Raw genomic sequence first — 15,134 nt, forward strand, 5'->3', positions numbered from 1 at the left:
GTCATTGGCTCCCAGTATGTTTCCGAGCACAATTCAAAGTGTTGGTGCTGACCTTTAAAGCCCTAAACGGCCTCGGTCCAGTATACCTGAAGGAGCGTCTCCACCCCCATCATTCTGCCCGGATGCTGAGGTCCAGCGCCGAGGGCCTTCTGGCGGTTCCCTCATTGCGAGAAGCAAAGCTACAGGGAACCAGGCAGAGGGCCTTCTCGGTAGTGGCGCCCACCCTGTGGAACGCCCTTCCAGCAGATGTCAAAGCAATAAACAACTACCTGACATTCAGAAGACATCTTAAGGCAGCCCTGTTCAGGGAAGTTTTTAACGTGTGATTTTACTGTATTTTTGGTTTTTATGGAAGCCGCCCAGAGTGGCTGGGGAGGCCCAGCCAGATGGGCGGGGTATAAATAATAAATTATTATTATTATTATTATTATTATTATTATTATTATTATTATTATTATTAAAAGTAGCGGTGAATACATCAGTCTTGACCTGAAATTATATATTATAGTCTCTAAAGTCTCTATACACTCACTGCATTTCCAGTGCTAGGTTTTAAATCTAAGTTCACATGATGCTATCTAAAATGCCTATGTATCCTGTGCTTTATTATAAAATACTGCTGTTTGTTGAGTTGCCCTCCAAATAGCTGCACACCAGTTGAGTCCTTTAGCCATTCCTAATTTGTTTGGGAATTCACTGCACTATGAGATGGTAATGTGAACACACTCGGAGTCAAAATGAAGTTCAAACTATAGTCAGGCCTAAGTCTCATTGGTTGAGAGAGAGAGAGAGAGAGAGAGAGAGAGAGAGAGAGAGAATAAATGCACATGGGCAGATGTATGTGCATACTTCTGCTAGAAAAGAATCAGTTGGGAGACGTTAATAGGTGGAAAGAAATAATTTCATCTGCTTCAGTGACTTAATTTATGTTGATTGAAAAGAAAAACAACAGCTCACCTTTTAATGTATCAGTGACCTCCTAAAATGGGCAAATATAATGTTTTCTAAAATTATTAGGCAACAGAGCAACATAGTGATTGATGGATATATCTATATGTCTATATCAATATACATACCTATGTATGTATTGCAGTGAAACCTTCTGAATGACCTATTAATAATTGCAATGTATAAATTCAAATAACACAAAGCTTTGACATGAATAATGATTTGCTTTTAAGAGATTCCCCTAAATATTCTGTTTAGTGATGTTGAATAATTTAATACTAGTAAGGTAGTGGTTTTTGCAGATAAATCAAAGGAAAGAAGCAGGTTTGACAGCTTGTCTGAGGACATTATGAAAATTGAGCTAATCATTTCTGGGTAGAATGTGGGCTTGAACACATATAAAAGCTTGTGTAACTGCATTGTTAATTAACTTGTTTCTCATTTGAAAACATTGCAAATATTTCCACTTTTAAATTTTAATACCCTTTTGAATAAAAGTGTAATGGATTCTCAGCCCTGTCTCAAGGCTTTTAAACTGAAAGATTACATTAAGATACAAACACAAAGCCGATTTCTCTGTGTATCAAGATATCTAGTTTCAGAAAAAGAAATGATGCTCAAGAACAATTAAACTACGGTAGTGGTATTTTTTAAAAAATGCTGTAAATGTATATAGTCTCATAAAGATTATCAGTGTTGTCCTCTGCCCAGAGAGTCTGGACAATGTGCTTGCTCTTAAAAGCAATCAAATGTGTTGTTTTAGAATGAGTTTTAGTTGCCTGAAGTTGACACTGAATCTATCATGTTATATTTTGGTGCCTTTTGCCATTAACATTCTATACTTAAAACATTTTAAAGCTATATGCAAATAAACATACTTGAAAGTCCCTATGAAATTTCACTTGTCATCTATGCTGCACCATAATTCTGATCTAAATTTATTGGAAGGTATTAAAGCTCATCAATGGCATGCAAAAAGGTCTAGATTCAGTCCCTGGAATCTCCATTTAAGGCGATCCTTCAAGTAAACTGGTTCAAAGCTTTTAAGAGCTTTGAATACTACAAGTAAAACATTGAACTTGGCCCAATAACATTAGCAGTCAGTGCATACAGTAACTCTGAGCGGCATTATAATATGTTGGAAGTCCTCAGTCCTGTCAGCAATCATGTTGTAGCACCATGTACTAACTATAGTGTCTAGACTAAGAGCAAGGGAAAGCCCACAAAGAGGACATTGTAGTAATCCAGTTCTGAATTCAGTCAGTACAACAAATCCTCATATATTCATTATATATTTGTTTTCCCACCAAACATTGTGCCCAGGATCATTTTGGTTACCTTGATCCAAATATTTATCAATGCAACAGTGTCAACAAAGCACAAAACATGAGTGCTACAAGGACCATAAAAATCTAACTACATTTGGGAGGAGCTAGGGTTATGGTGACAGACCTTGTACCCAAAAATAATTTAAATGTATACACAGAGCTTATGTACACAGAGCTATTTAGGGCTCTGTCAAGTCCACTCAGTTCGGAACCTTGAAAAAAAGCAGGTTTCATGTTTGTATGGTGTGGTCTCAGACACAGCCTTATAGAATCCAGGCCACTGAATGAAGACATTCATTTCGCATGGTGACAGGGCTTTCTTCCCAATCCCCACAGCACTCTTCACTGAACATCTGAAAGATTCTGTTGAAATGATGTGATGTCAAAGCAAACAACTAGCCTCTCAGCACATGAGTCGCTGAGGAAACTCAACCAGATGGGCAGGGTATAAATAAATTATTATTATTATTATTATTATTATTATTATTATTATTATTATTATTATGCAAAAATGCCTAAAATAAGTAATTTTGCTAGCCGGGTGTTTTGATAAAATGTTGAAAATTGATATTCCAAGTCTCTACTTTCTATTTCATAATTGGCCAATTAACAGGCCTTCTTGCCCTGCATTCTCTTCTCTTTTGGTGTGTCAAGTGTAAGCATTCCTCAAGGGGCCAGATTTGATGCCTACAAGAGATTATTTGATCCTTATGACAGAGTATAAATGGTTTCTGCTATCATGCTTATTATTTTTTTCTCTTTTATTGTCATATTTTGTACTTTTATCTGTTCTACTTTATTAGCTGCTTTGAAGGTCCTATGAGGAGAGAGGCAACAAAAACTAAAATACTAATGTGTGTGTGTGTGTCCCACCAGTTTATTGTAAATTCTTTATGCATGGTGAAAACACCTGCTATGAACACAAACTATGAAATAGTAACAGCTAACATTTCCATTATGTCCCTGTAGCAAAACAAAATAGATTTTATAGGGTCAAATAATTTTCAAAATATATGGTAACCTTACAGGTATTTTACTTTTTCTGTGGAAAGGTTCAAAAGCACTGATGAACTTTTTCTTACTTTCTATTTTAATTTTAATTCACACATCTCACCCATTGCCTTGCCATTATTATACTCCAGGATACGTAGAGAAGGCATTACTACCTAGCAGCATAATAATGTATTACTTTATCTCATTTTTATCTCATTACTGCTGACAGCTCTACATATTATTTTATTTTTACCCTTTTCTCTTCCTTACAGCAAAACACCAGTTATGGTGCAATTTTCTAATTATTAAGAATTTTATGAAGCTTTTTCACCTTCAGTTAAGATTAAACCATTTATTTCCTCACGACAATTATAAGGTGCAGCAGACAAGGCAAGGGATAAAAGGAGCAATGTATAAAAAGTGAAAGGAGGATTGTAATTTGCTCTTGGCTCTTACTTTTACACAGCATGGAATGAAAACTTATGGAAAAGTTAGCATAAATATGTAAAAGAAACTGTAGCCAATCCTCTGAGTCTGAAATTTTTGTCTTCGGGCCGTTAATCAAATGTTGAAAAGTCAGGTTGCAGAGTTTAAATTGTTATAATTAAATTATCACTTAACTTTGGGCTGCAGTGTAACTAGTATGCTGATAAAATGCCTTCCTTTTACATCTTCTGATCAAAGCAGTACCATATGTTACCAAGAAGGAGGGATAGGGCATTGGGAAATGAGCTGAATTGGCTCTGCCACTGTGCCTCCACTGCACCAACCCACCACTGCCACTGCCACCACCTCACCTCTTGCCCTCTTGGCACTGTAACGCCAGGGAAGCCCCATCCTGCCCTTGTACCACTCCTGGGTTGCAGGGATGTTGCTGAAACCCTTAACCAAATGCCAGGAGGCCATCCTGGGGAGAGCAAATAAACCAAGGTTAAAGCAGAGTGAGATGGAAGTGCTGTGAGCGGGGAGATCCTTGGCTCTCTTTGTTTTGCTCAGCAGCAGCAAAGTAGACTGTGTTATGGTGTCCTCAAACCATGTAGTATAATCAAGGCATTTTGTCAACATAACAGAATAGATGAATGTGTTAAAAATACTATTGCTGTTGTCTTTCAATAACACCTCAATGTTTCAGTGGCTGTATGTGTCAGCACTGATGGTTTGGCAGCTGCTCGGCAGTTTAATTATCACTTATATGCCTAATCTTTTATAACAGATAATATTACGACTGCATTTGCTGACTTTAAAATACCGTTTAAAACAAAGCATATGTCAAAAAGAGACTCACCTACTCTTGTGTTTGGTCTGTTGGCTCTGACACTGAAAGAACTTCTCTGCAGCATACATTGCCTTCATTTAATACAAAACACAGATCCCATGTTTGTGATAGGAATGCAGAAAGGGGTGCAATTTATGTGGGAGTTAAATAAGAAAACACACAGAGGGAATGGCACAATACTACTTTTCTGGACAGAAAATGTATTTGATATGCCATATGTTTGCATGCTAGAATTTGAAATGTCCATATTTTGTTTGAACAAGCATGATAAATATGTAGACTCAAGTCAAGTGCTCCTATCTGGAGCACAATGATCAAGCCACTTATTTGTAAGGTAAATAGAGTTGCACTTGTAGCGCAGAAAAGGAATGGATTGGAAGAGCAAGAATCACACTAAGAGAGAAAAAGGGTTACAAATGGTCACAGCCATAATTGTTACAGCTTATACAGTTTGCTGTGGCACAGGGCAAAGCAGGAACCAATTTAGGGGAGTGTGACCAATTTGTAAGCATTGCGTGCGCCACAACAATGACTTAGAATGGAAGTTGAGAGGCGTGCATATTGAATTTTGGCATTGCACAGCGCGCTGCTACAATTTGAAAGGCCAGATTCTACCACTGAGAAAGATCTAGGCATCTGAAAACCCTACTACTGATGGGTGAAACCACCTGGTTCATATGGTGGCTCATGTTAGTAGGAGGAAAGTAAGTTCAGAAGCGCTATGGTGAGAGCAAAGCTGGATTTAGGGCAGTGTGGGCAGTTCCCCTGCACAGGGTGCTGAGCCAAGGGGCGCCAAATAATCATCATCATACATACATTTATATTTATACGGGTAACTACTGGGAAGAATAAGAATAATTAGGGTGGGGTCCCAAATTGTATGACTGTTCACTACATACAGTACCTAAAAGCAACTAATTCTGTACAGTAAAAGGTAGACAGGCACAAACCTTCTCAGTTAGCTAGGTCATAGGCTAAAAAAAAAAAGAAATCATCAAAACAATACAGTTTTATGAAATTATTCTGTTCCCCATCAGTTATGCATCTGTGGATATATGCCATGTGTACTTGACTGTCAACAATTCTAAATGATTATGTGTAGCATAATTCATGGGTAACTGTTAGTTTACTGAGAATCCAGATGTTTTCCCTCAAGGAAGGTGAAGTATATATGCACATGAATGTCAGCCTAGATGACCTATATATGATGTCAAGCTTTAATAGGAAACATGTAACTTTTAAAATGTTCTGCTATGTGGAGCTAGGCCAAAATTTCTTAGAAATAATTTTCTGATACATCTTCTGAGGGTTTTTCTTCTTTTTTTTTTACTCACCTCAAACTGTCAGTATAATTTTACAGTTCTCCTCTCAATTTCCATATCCATAAACAAAGTAGAGAATTTTGTGTGTATCCCTTCCTCTCTGCTCCTTCTCCAAAAACTCAAATTTGTAGTCTGCTCACTCTATCCCAACTACTTCAACTTTCTATTTCCTAGGAATCTGTTGTCACATTCTGGTTTTCTAATCTCTATCCAGAATTTAGATTATAAAATTCTCAGAAGAGGGACCTGTTTTCTCCTTGTTACTCTGTATAACACTTATTTAATAATGGTGGTGGTAGTGATAATTCAGCATCAGAAAATAAACAGTCACGGGTGGCGTGGTGGTGGTGGTGGTGTGTGTGTGTGTGTGTGTGTGTGTGTGTGTGAGAGAGAGAGAGAGAGAGAGAGAGAGAGAGAGAGAGAGAGAGAGAGATTATAAACATAAGGAGCTGAAAGCTTTGAAATGTGGCTAGAGAATTAAAATTCTGAACAGCTGCTTTATTCAACCATATTTGTGTCATATGAGAAGTACCACTGGCAAATGTTTGAACAAGCAGATTTTTCATATCCACGGTGTTGGAGGAATAACATTTGTTCATATAAATATCCCTAATCATGTTTAAACACAGGTACTTTTGCCTGATTTGAAAGTACCATTTTGTGATGCTGCTAATATAGTAATTGAATTTGAAATGTATTGCTTATCCAGAGTATTACTTAAACTACCAGAAGATACCATATGTTTTCACTAATCAAAGGGAACTGAACATGCCTAACAATATAGCTAGAACATGTTTGCATTAACTGGAGAGATTAATGAAATCCATCCACTTTCAAATGATTCTCAAACAGCAAAAGAGCTAAGCCAACAATCATTCTAAGTTCATCACGAAGTATTCATCCACTTATAATATTTGGTTCAAACTGATTGAGTACATAATCTACTGTTCTGAGTACTAGGAGATCTGTTTACAACATGTTCTGCAAATGCATCAATCCTGTTTCCCACTGCAAAAAGGAGGAGGTTGTGTTTTCCTGGTTCCCGCCCCCACAAGGTTAATGGACTACAAGCATTGCACAGGCATCATCTTGTTAGAATAACACAAACTACTACAAAATGAACCTGTGGTATTTTAAAAATAATTATGGTAGTTATGCCTTGTAAGCATTCAGAGATGCTACAGTTTTGCATATAAACCCAAAATATTCATTTTCCAATAGTGTTTCCAATAGTGTTCCAAAACAGTGTTGTAAGTGCATAGAACGGTGCCCAGGCTTCAAAGCTAGAGGCAAATTATAAATGCAATAAATAAAAATAAAATTATTATTTAGAAATCAGTTCACTTTGAATACACAATGTAGAACAATACTTGCTCTCCCATATTTGTTTGAGTTACATAAAACCTAAGTCTTATCTTGAATGTACCCTAAAATGCTCTAGAAGAATTTCCTCACTTACTGGATTAATATATAGAATGTTTATGGATTATATGATAGCCTTGTTCAAATATATAAAAGGATGTCACATAGAGGAGGGAGAAAGGTTGTTTTCTGCTGCTCCAGAGAAGCGGACATGGAGCAATGGATCCAAACTACAAGAAAGAAGATTCCACCTAAACATTAGGAAGAACTTCCTGACAGTAAGAGCTGTTCGACAGTGGAATTTGCTGCCAAGGAGTGTGGTGCAGTCTTCTTCTTTGGAGGTCTTTAAGCAGAGGCTTGACAACCATATGTCAGGAGTGCTCTGATGGTGTTTCCTGCTTGGCAGGGAGTTGGACTCGATGGCCCTTGTGGTCTCTTCCAACTCTATGATTCTATGATTCTATGAGTCAGTCTTTATTAGTATGAATAACTGAAACATAATTTTAGAATATGCTTTAGTGATTGGTTTTCATAAACTCTGACTCTTGTATGTGTCTCCCTCTTCACCTGATTGAGTGGGAGAGACTGTGTTTCTACTAGGGTTTCTGAGCTGGAGTGCTGGATGTTAGAGACGGGCAATGTTACCTCACCAGGCTGTTACTGGGACAATGGACTCCTCTTGCAAGTGCTCTAGGATTAGTATGGACCTCTGGGGCTGGCCTTATGAGTAATTCCTTCTCTCACTTTCAGTCACACTCTAGGGTAATGATAGTCTTTAACTCTTAGCCTGACTACCTTGCAGGGTTGTTGTGAGGTGGTCATGTATGCTGTAGTTAGTGGACAAATATTGGAACCGAAATGCAGTGAAAATAAATATTGATCATATTTAGAGACGGTAACTATTTATGCACAGAAGAAAATAACCTGGTAATTGTTTAGTGTGTCCTTAATTAACCACAATAAAGGCAAATGCTGATAAACACAATTCAGAAAAGAAATCTGAAGAGCCTCTAGCAATCCTATGGTCCCTTCGGCATTTTTCTTGCATACTATGGCAAATTGGCATATGATAGGTAAGCTAAATAATTCACATGCATAAAGGTTATCTTGTCTGAATTGTAGCTGTGCACGTTTCCCTGCTGTTTAGAGTTTGTGGGTCATCTGGATTGAAGAAGAATAAAAATCTGTGAGACTGATGAAGGGGGGCAAGTGTCATAAAGGTGTCAAACATAAATGCATTTTCTCTGTAGAAGGCAATAAATATTTTACAAAAAATAACATGGGAAATTCAGTTGTGCTCTGAAAAGTTATTGTGTTAAATTGGGAAAACAGATTCAATCAACGAAGTGTGAAATAGAAGGATTTTAATCCTGTTTGAAGTGCAAATCTCAATGCGACCCTAGCTATAGAGTTTCCAACTAAGTCTCTGTAATATAAAATGTCATGTCATCCAGGAAACAGATAATCATGTGAAACGCTGCAAAAAAGAATTATTAAGCCTCCAATGAATATTGAACCTTAAATTCTCACATTCACAAAAAAGAAAAACCCATATTTTAGTTCCTACATGGTCACTAATGAACCTAACTCTGTAAAACCAAAAATAGAAAAGTTCTTGGAGGGGGTGACTGTGAGGATCATGTGATTAAACTAATGGGCCTCATCCAATTTATGTTGTCTATTATATGCGTGAAAAATATACTATACGCCATACAGTGAAGTTTAATCCCATCAGAGTTTTACTGCAGTGTAGCGCATAGGATTTTCTTCTTCTTACTTTCTACCTGTACCTGATGTGCTTTGCAAGTAAATCAGTTGCTTACTTCTCTGTTCCTTGTGAAGTATGAACATAGACATATAAGCATGACAACATTAAAAATTGTGTATACATTTTTTTTATTTGTATATAGCAGCTTCTGGGCAGTCTAGATTAGCATCTATCTTCAACTCTGTTTCTTCTGCCTATGTTTGATTCTCCTCTGATATTGCAATGTCTCTCTTGCTTGGAAAGAAGCCACTCCTGCCTGCTGCCATTCTCACTCCACTTTGCGTCCTCCTCTGTTTCCTTTCTTAGCCTTTCATGGTACCAGGAAAAGGGAAATAAACCCTTATGGTTGCCAAGCAACTGGAAGATGATTCAACATTCATCTTAGCATTTATATAGCACTACTCCTGCGTGCTCTAAATATTTCACATACTTTATCCAATTATTCATTGGATAACTCTGAAGAACACATTATTATCTCTGTGTTACATAGGGGTAGCAACAAGGCGGGTAAGACTGAGAGTGGCAATTTGAATCGGCTCCGTAAATTAATTCCCAACCACACCAAGTTCATCATCCTAGCAGTGACTGATGATTGCATCTTGAATGGTCTGACCTGCTTGTCATAGATGCAAGTTGGAATTCCTGCAGCAGAAGCATAGAGAGTTCTCTGCTCAGAGGTATAAGGCATAAAGCTCTGTAGCCGGTCAGCATCACCGGCTGGGCCTAAAGTCAGGATGCACAAGGCTTCCTTGTAATGCCCAAGGAGAAAGATAGCTTTGGGATTTAGTTCTCACCTTTTAAATACTGAAACCTACTTTTCATTTTTCATGTTTTATTCATGCTAATTTGTGTGTTTCAGGTTCAATTTTGAGTATCTTCCTTCTCCCACCTGTTTTTTTTAAAAAACTGTTTTTATTGACCCCCATGGAAGCAGAGTAGCAAAGCACATATTGATGATCATTTTCCCCCCCAGAATATCTTGATGTGGAATTGTTCTAAGGCAGTTTCATTTGTTTTGGGCAGAGGTACATCTGAAGGGGACCCATTTAGTTAGATTCTCCAATCATCTTTAAATGAATTAATGCACCTCTGGAGCTTATGTTTATTATCATAATGTAAAACTAAATATTTAATCATCGTTATTAGCATTCTATCTCTGAGCAACCAACTGGGAGAGGGATGGACAAAGAAAGGGAAGAGCAGTGTTCCTGCACTGTTACAGTATTTTCAACCACAGCAAATCATTCATTCATTCATTCACTCATTCATTATTAAATTACTATTCCATTCTTCCTCCCAGATTGCTGTTGTTTGCTGTTATACTTTTGTACCTCCTCTCAAACAGTGTTCTTTAGATGGTTCACAACATACAAAAGACAAAAAAACATGATGCAGAATCGCCTTGTATAATTAGGTTTATTTATTTTAATATATAACAAAATAAATCTACATGTTATTTTTTAGCCACTCCTTTTTTCTTGTTCTCAAGACATTTCTTAATAATGTGTCTGAGAAATATAATCAGAAATAAGTATACAAATATGTTGCTAGGTGTTGAGATTCCTGGGATGCATGGTAGAAATAGTTTTCCGCAAGTCTGTAGCAGATCTTTGTTTCCATGTAGCTTCCTTCCATGCTAAAAGATTATGAATCTTGAGGTGGCAAAAACTTGCCAATGGTAAATTGTTACCCTGTAAAAAGTGCATAGAAAAACCATAGCACCTATGTTGCCAGGATATAAGAACAGTGGGGTTAAGAGAGGCTAAGAGAATGTATTAGAAATCTCAGCCCCAAAGGAAATTCTAAATAATCTCAGATCAAAAACTGTTTCAGTCCTGTGGCTTGACATTAAAATATATACTGCACTTTCTTTACCTCAGTGCCTTTGAGGCACTGTAAAGATTGTAAAGGTGCACAGAGATCAAGCAGAGTGAAGCATCAGTCTGTAATGTTTCCTCTCACAGGGACACCCAGGTTATAAGGTTGTTCCACCACAGTTTTAACTTCATTGACATACTGTATAAAATGACTGTACCTCAGACAACCATCATCGCTTTATTTTATTTTTTTACAAAACCCCTAATATAGTGTTAGATTTATTAGTATCCAGCTTCTGTCTACAGTGGATGCTCGGGTTGTGAACGTGATCCATGTGGGATGCACATTCGCAACCCACAGCGGCACGTCTGCGCACACGTGGGTTGCACTTCTGCGCATGCGCGAAGTATGATTTAGTGCTTCTGCGCATGTGTGACCGCCGAAACCCAGAAGTAACCCATTCCGGTACTTCTGGATTTCGGCGCATCCACAACCTGAAAAAATGCAATCTGAAGCGTCTGTAAGCCGAGGTATGACTGTATCTGATTTTGATGGGAAGAAGGAAGTGTGTCTGCCAGTGCTTTGGCAACACTGATAACATAGAAAGAGCCCTGCTGGATGACACAAAAAATCTATCTAACTCAACCTCCTGTTTCCCAACCAGATGCTACAAGCAGGACATGAGCACAACAGTATTCATTTGCTTACATTCCTAAGCAACTGGTATTGAGAGGCCTGCTACCTCTGATTCTGGATACAGGGTAGTATTCAACTAAGATTTACTCTGAGCAGACCCATTTAAATTAATGGACCTAATTTAGTTATGCTCATTAATTCTATTCTTAGTAGAAGTTAGATGAATATCACCTGCTGTATATAATCATCCTTATTAGTACCCAGTGAGAGCCTTATCGTCCAGAAAGTTAGGATTTTTTTACTACCTTGAACCACATTTTCCATTTCCCCCCCATTTAAACAGTTTGGAGATGTTTTTGGAGCTCCTCAGTACCCTTTTAGTTTTTAAGTGTTTAATTGGTACCACCAGAAAACTTCGTCACCTCACCAGTGGCGTAGCGTGAGTTGTCAGCACCCGGGGCAAGGCAAGTAATTTGCGCCCCCTAACCCGTGGATTTGCGCCCCCTAACCCATGGATTTGCGCCCCCTAACCCTAATCCCCAGATGTTGCGCCCGGTGCGGCCAGCCCCCCTGCACCCCCCACGCTACGCCACTGCACCTCACTATTCACCCTCAACTCCAGATCATTTATGTACAAGTTAAAAGCAACTGGTTGCGATACAGATCTGAAAGTCGCCATCTTTAACATCCTTCAGTTTATTATTGGTCTCTATTAAACTATTAGTTATTGATATATTAGTCCCCATCCTTTTATTCCATGACTGCTAAATTTGCTCAGAGCCTTTGGTGAAGAAAGCAGTCAAAAGCTATTGGAGAGTATGGAGTGTCTATTGCCAGATGAGCAATAAGTATACATGAGAAAAGAGAACAGAAATTTGAGTTCAGTGATAGCCCCTTTTAATGGAACATCCATCAGATGTGTTCCTCCTGTTATCCTGTCTTTAATTTGGAAATAACACATGTGGAATATTCTCAGGCCATTCTCACTACTGCATCCCCAATACCCCCATGCACTCTGATTCTACCTGCTCTACTCCAACCTTCCCTTGTTGAATGGGACGTTCTACAGGCCGTTTGAAGGTCAGGTGAACATGATGAGAAGCCTTCTATTCAACATGGGGAGGTGGAAGAGGAAGGGCAGGTATGCAAGACCTACATCCTCTACTTGTGTTGTGATTGTGAATCCTATAAGTACTAACACACACGTTTAAATGGCTTTCCATTCACTTGGTGTTCATGCACTGGCAAGCCTTAGCCAATTTTGTATGTGAAATAAGACATCTCAAAGGTGCATTAAGAAAACATAGTGCTGGATTATCCATCTCTGTAGAATTCACAGAATCAAGGAACTGTACTGTTGGAAGGGATCCCAAGGGTCATCTAGTCCAACCCCCCTGCAGAGCAAGAATCACAGCTAAAGACAGGTCATTCTGGATGGGGAAAAGACAGGCACACTTCTGCCAGTGTATATGGGACACACTAATGTGCTGCATAATAAATTTTAGGAATTGCTGCCTGAATGAAAGCTGTCACATATTCAACTTGATTTTAGCTACTATGTACAGTAGATTTAACTATAAATCTAATAAGAATGTCATTGTCATGGGCTGGTTAGGTGCAGATTAATAGTGAGAGGAACCAGAGTTGATCGTTCGATGTGTTGCAGCAAACAAACTGAAGGGGAAGGTCAGAATAGGGAAAGGAGGGGAGCTTCTGGTATGATGGCCATTGATGATGCAGCTGACATTCACTTCCTCGTCAAGTCTAAAGAGCCAATGTGTAGTAGCTGTCCAGGCAGAGATGTGGTACAGCCCTGAAGGACTGTGTTCAAAAATTTGGTTATGGATTTTTAATAGAATAGAAATTGTATTTATATGCCATGTTGAAGCAGCCAACACTTGTACTGCAATATGCAGATAGGATTGGTAGGTCACAGTTGTGATGAAATCTGAGAGATTCCCAGATTTAGAGCATTTAGATAGAAGCAGGAAAAGACAATATATCATTTCCTAGATGAGTATGAACCAACATTTATTCCTTTAGCTATATCAATGTCAGTAGGATAGTGGGTTTGTACGAAGAAGAAAATTATTACACCTGAAGAGAGGAGGTGAGGGAGAGGAATGTGGAGACAGTAACATTTGACACATTCTGTGAATGTGTCATAAAAAGCACCTTTTTGTGTATGTTTGATTTTTATGGCATGTATAAGGGTTGTTTAAGGGGTTAGTTTTTCCATCTCTTATACTACCAGTTTGTTTTCTTTCAGGGGTGGGGGAGACAGAGAGAGTGAATCAATTACCTGGAATTGCCAGCTATCAAATAAACCAGGTCTGGGAATTTTATAGGAGCCAAGGGAGTTTTGCATCTAATTTCTATAAATCTTGATGAGATTTGAGTACTGAACTCCATTAACCTCTTTTGAAAATCCAAGTCTGGTTTTCACATGCTCGGCTATAGCCAAAGTATATTTTTTTTCTGTGCCTTAAAGTGTGTTTTGATTGAAACAGCCAATCTTATAATGTGTTTCCAGTAAAGATACAGCATTTACCATTAGCTTTGCCTATTGAGGTTACTTTACCAATTCACTGTATTTACCCCCATGGCATACAGCTTCCGAGTCAACTATGCAAAATTACCTATAAGCACAAAACTGTTTCATGAGGATACATAGTGCAATGTGAATTGAAAGGGAAGGGAAGAAGCTGCACATATATTTTGAACCATGAGATCTGCAGACAGCTTATTCTGAAACTACATTTCACACCAAAGTCTATTGGAACCATCCCAGAGACTCTTGATTAAGCTGAAGTATATGGATTTCTCTGATTTATTCCATCAAGTTTTGCAGAGGAAATGTTGAGCATTTCGGAGTCCTCACTTGTGGGGAATCCTAGGCATGTAGATACAACTGCTTACCACGCAGTCTCTCCCTAGCTGATTCATCCCTTCCCCTCCTTGCTGCTCATATAACAGCTCTGTGTGCTACTTAGCTGTTCCCAGTGCCAATAGGGAAAGCCACACTGAAGTCTCAATAAGCCAGGATGGGGAGCCTAAAGCACTCTATCCCCCCGCACACACTAAGATGGGGAGTGTATGAATGGTGACTTTGAGGAGAAGATGACATGAGCGTGGAGTCCAGCAGCAACCAAGGCACCAAGTTGGAATCTAGTGGACAGGTTATACTAGACCCAAATCTAGTAGGCTGCAGCACACTGAACCAGATGCCATGACACAAGGGGCCATAGAATTGGAACCAGGACCTCATAGGCACCTTCTCCTGTGCTTGGATAATTGTGCTTCCCACACTACCTTGCCAGTCCAATGCAGAATTGCCTTTCTTCTGGCCGCAGGATTGGCCATTTAGAGATTTTAGTTCTTCAAAAGGGAGCAGAGCCTAGCAGAGGCAGACTGGAGATGGCGGCTCAAAAAATCTCAGTTAATGCCCAACTCTTTCTGGGAAAAGTTACTCTCTAGGAGCTCTCCGTGGTGCTGTGGGTTCCTCCCCAGAGTGCTCCAATACCAAGACCAGCCCAAGATATTTTGCTACCTGATGCAAACTAGAAAATTGTGTCCCCCTGTTGTTTGTTAAGGGTGTTAGGTGAGAACATGGATAGGGAATATCGGGCTCAGGAATCAAATACAGCCCTCCAGGGCTCCTTCTTGGGGCTTAAAGCACCCCC

The 15,134-nt window shown here is 38.9% G+C and overlaps 1 protein-coding gene across 5 annotated transcripts in view; it reads left to right on the forward strand.

Annotated features, from left to right (window-relative positions):
• Positions 1-15,134, forward strand: part of IL1RAPL1 (interleukin 1 receptor accessory protein like 1) — a 638,619-nt gene that overhangs the window by 294,301 nt on the left and 329,184 nt on the right. The gene's annotated exons all lie outside the window — the stretch shown is intronic.

The sequence above is a fragment of the Podarcis melisellensis genome (genome assembly GCF_964234715.1).
Source record: "Podarcis melisellensis genome assembly, chromosome: 4".
NCBI classification, from domain to species: domain Eukaryota; kingdom Metazoa; phylum Chordata; class Lepidosauria; order Squamata; family Lacertidae; genus Podarcis; species Podarcis melisellensis.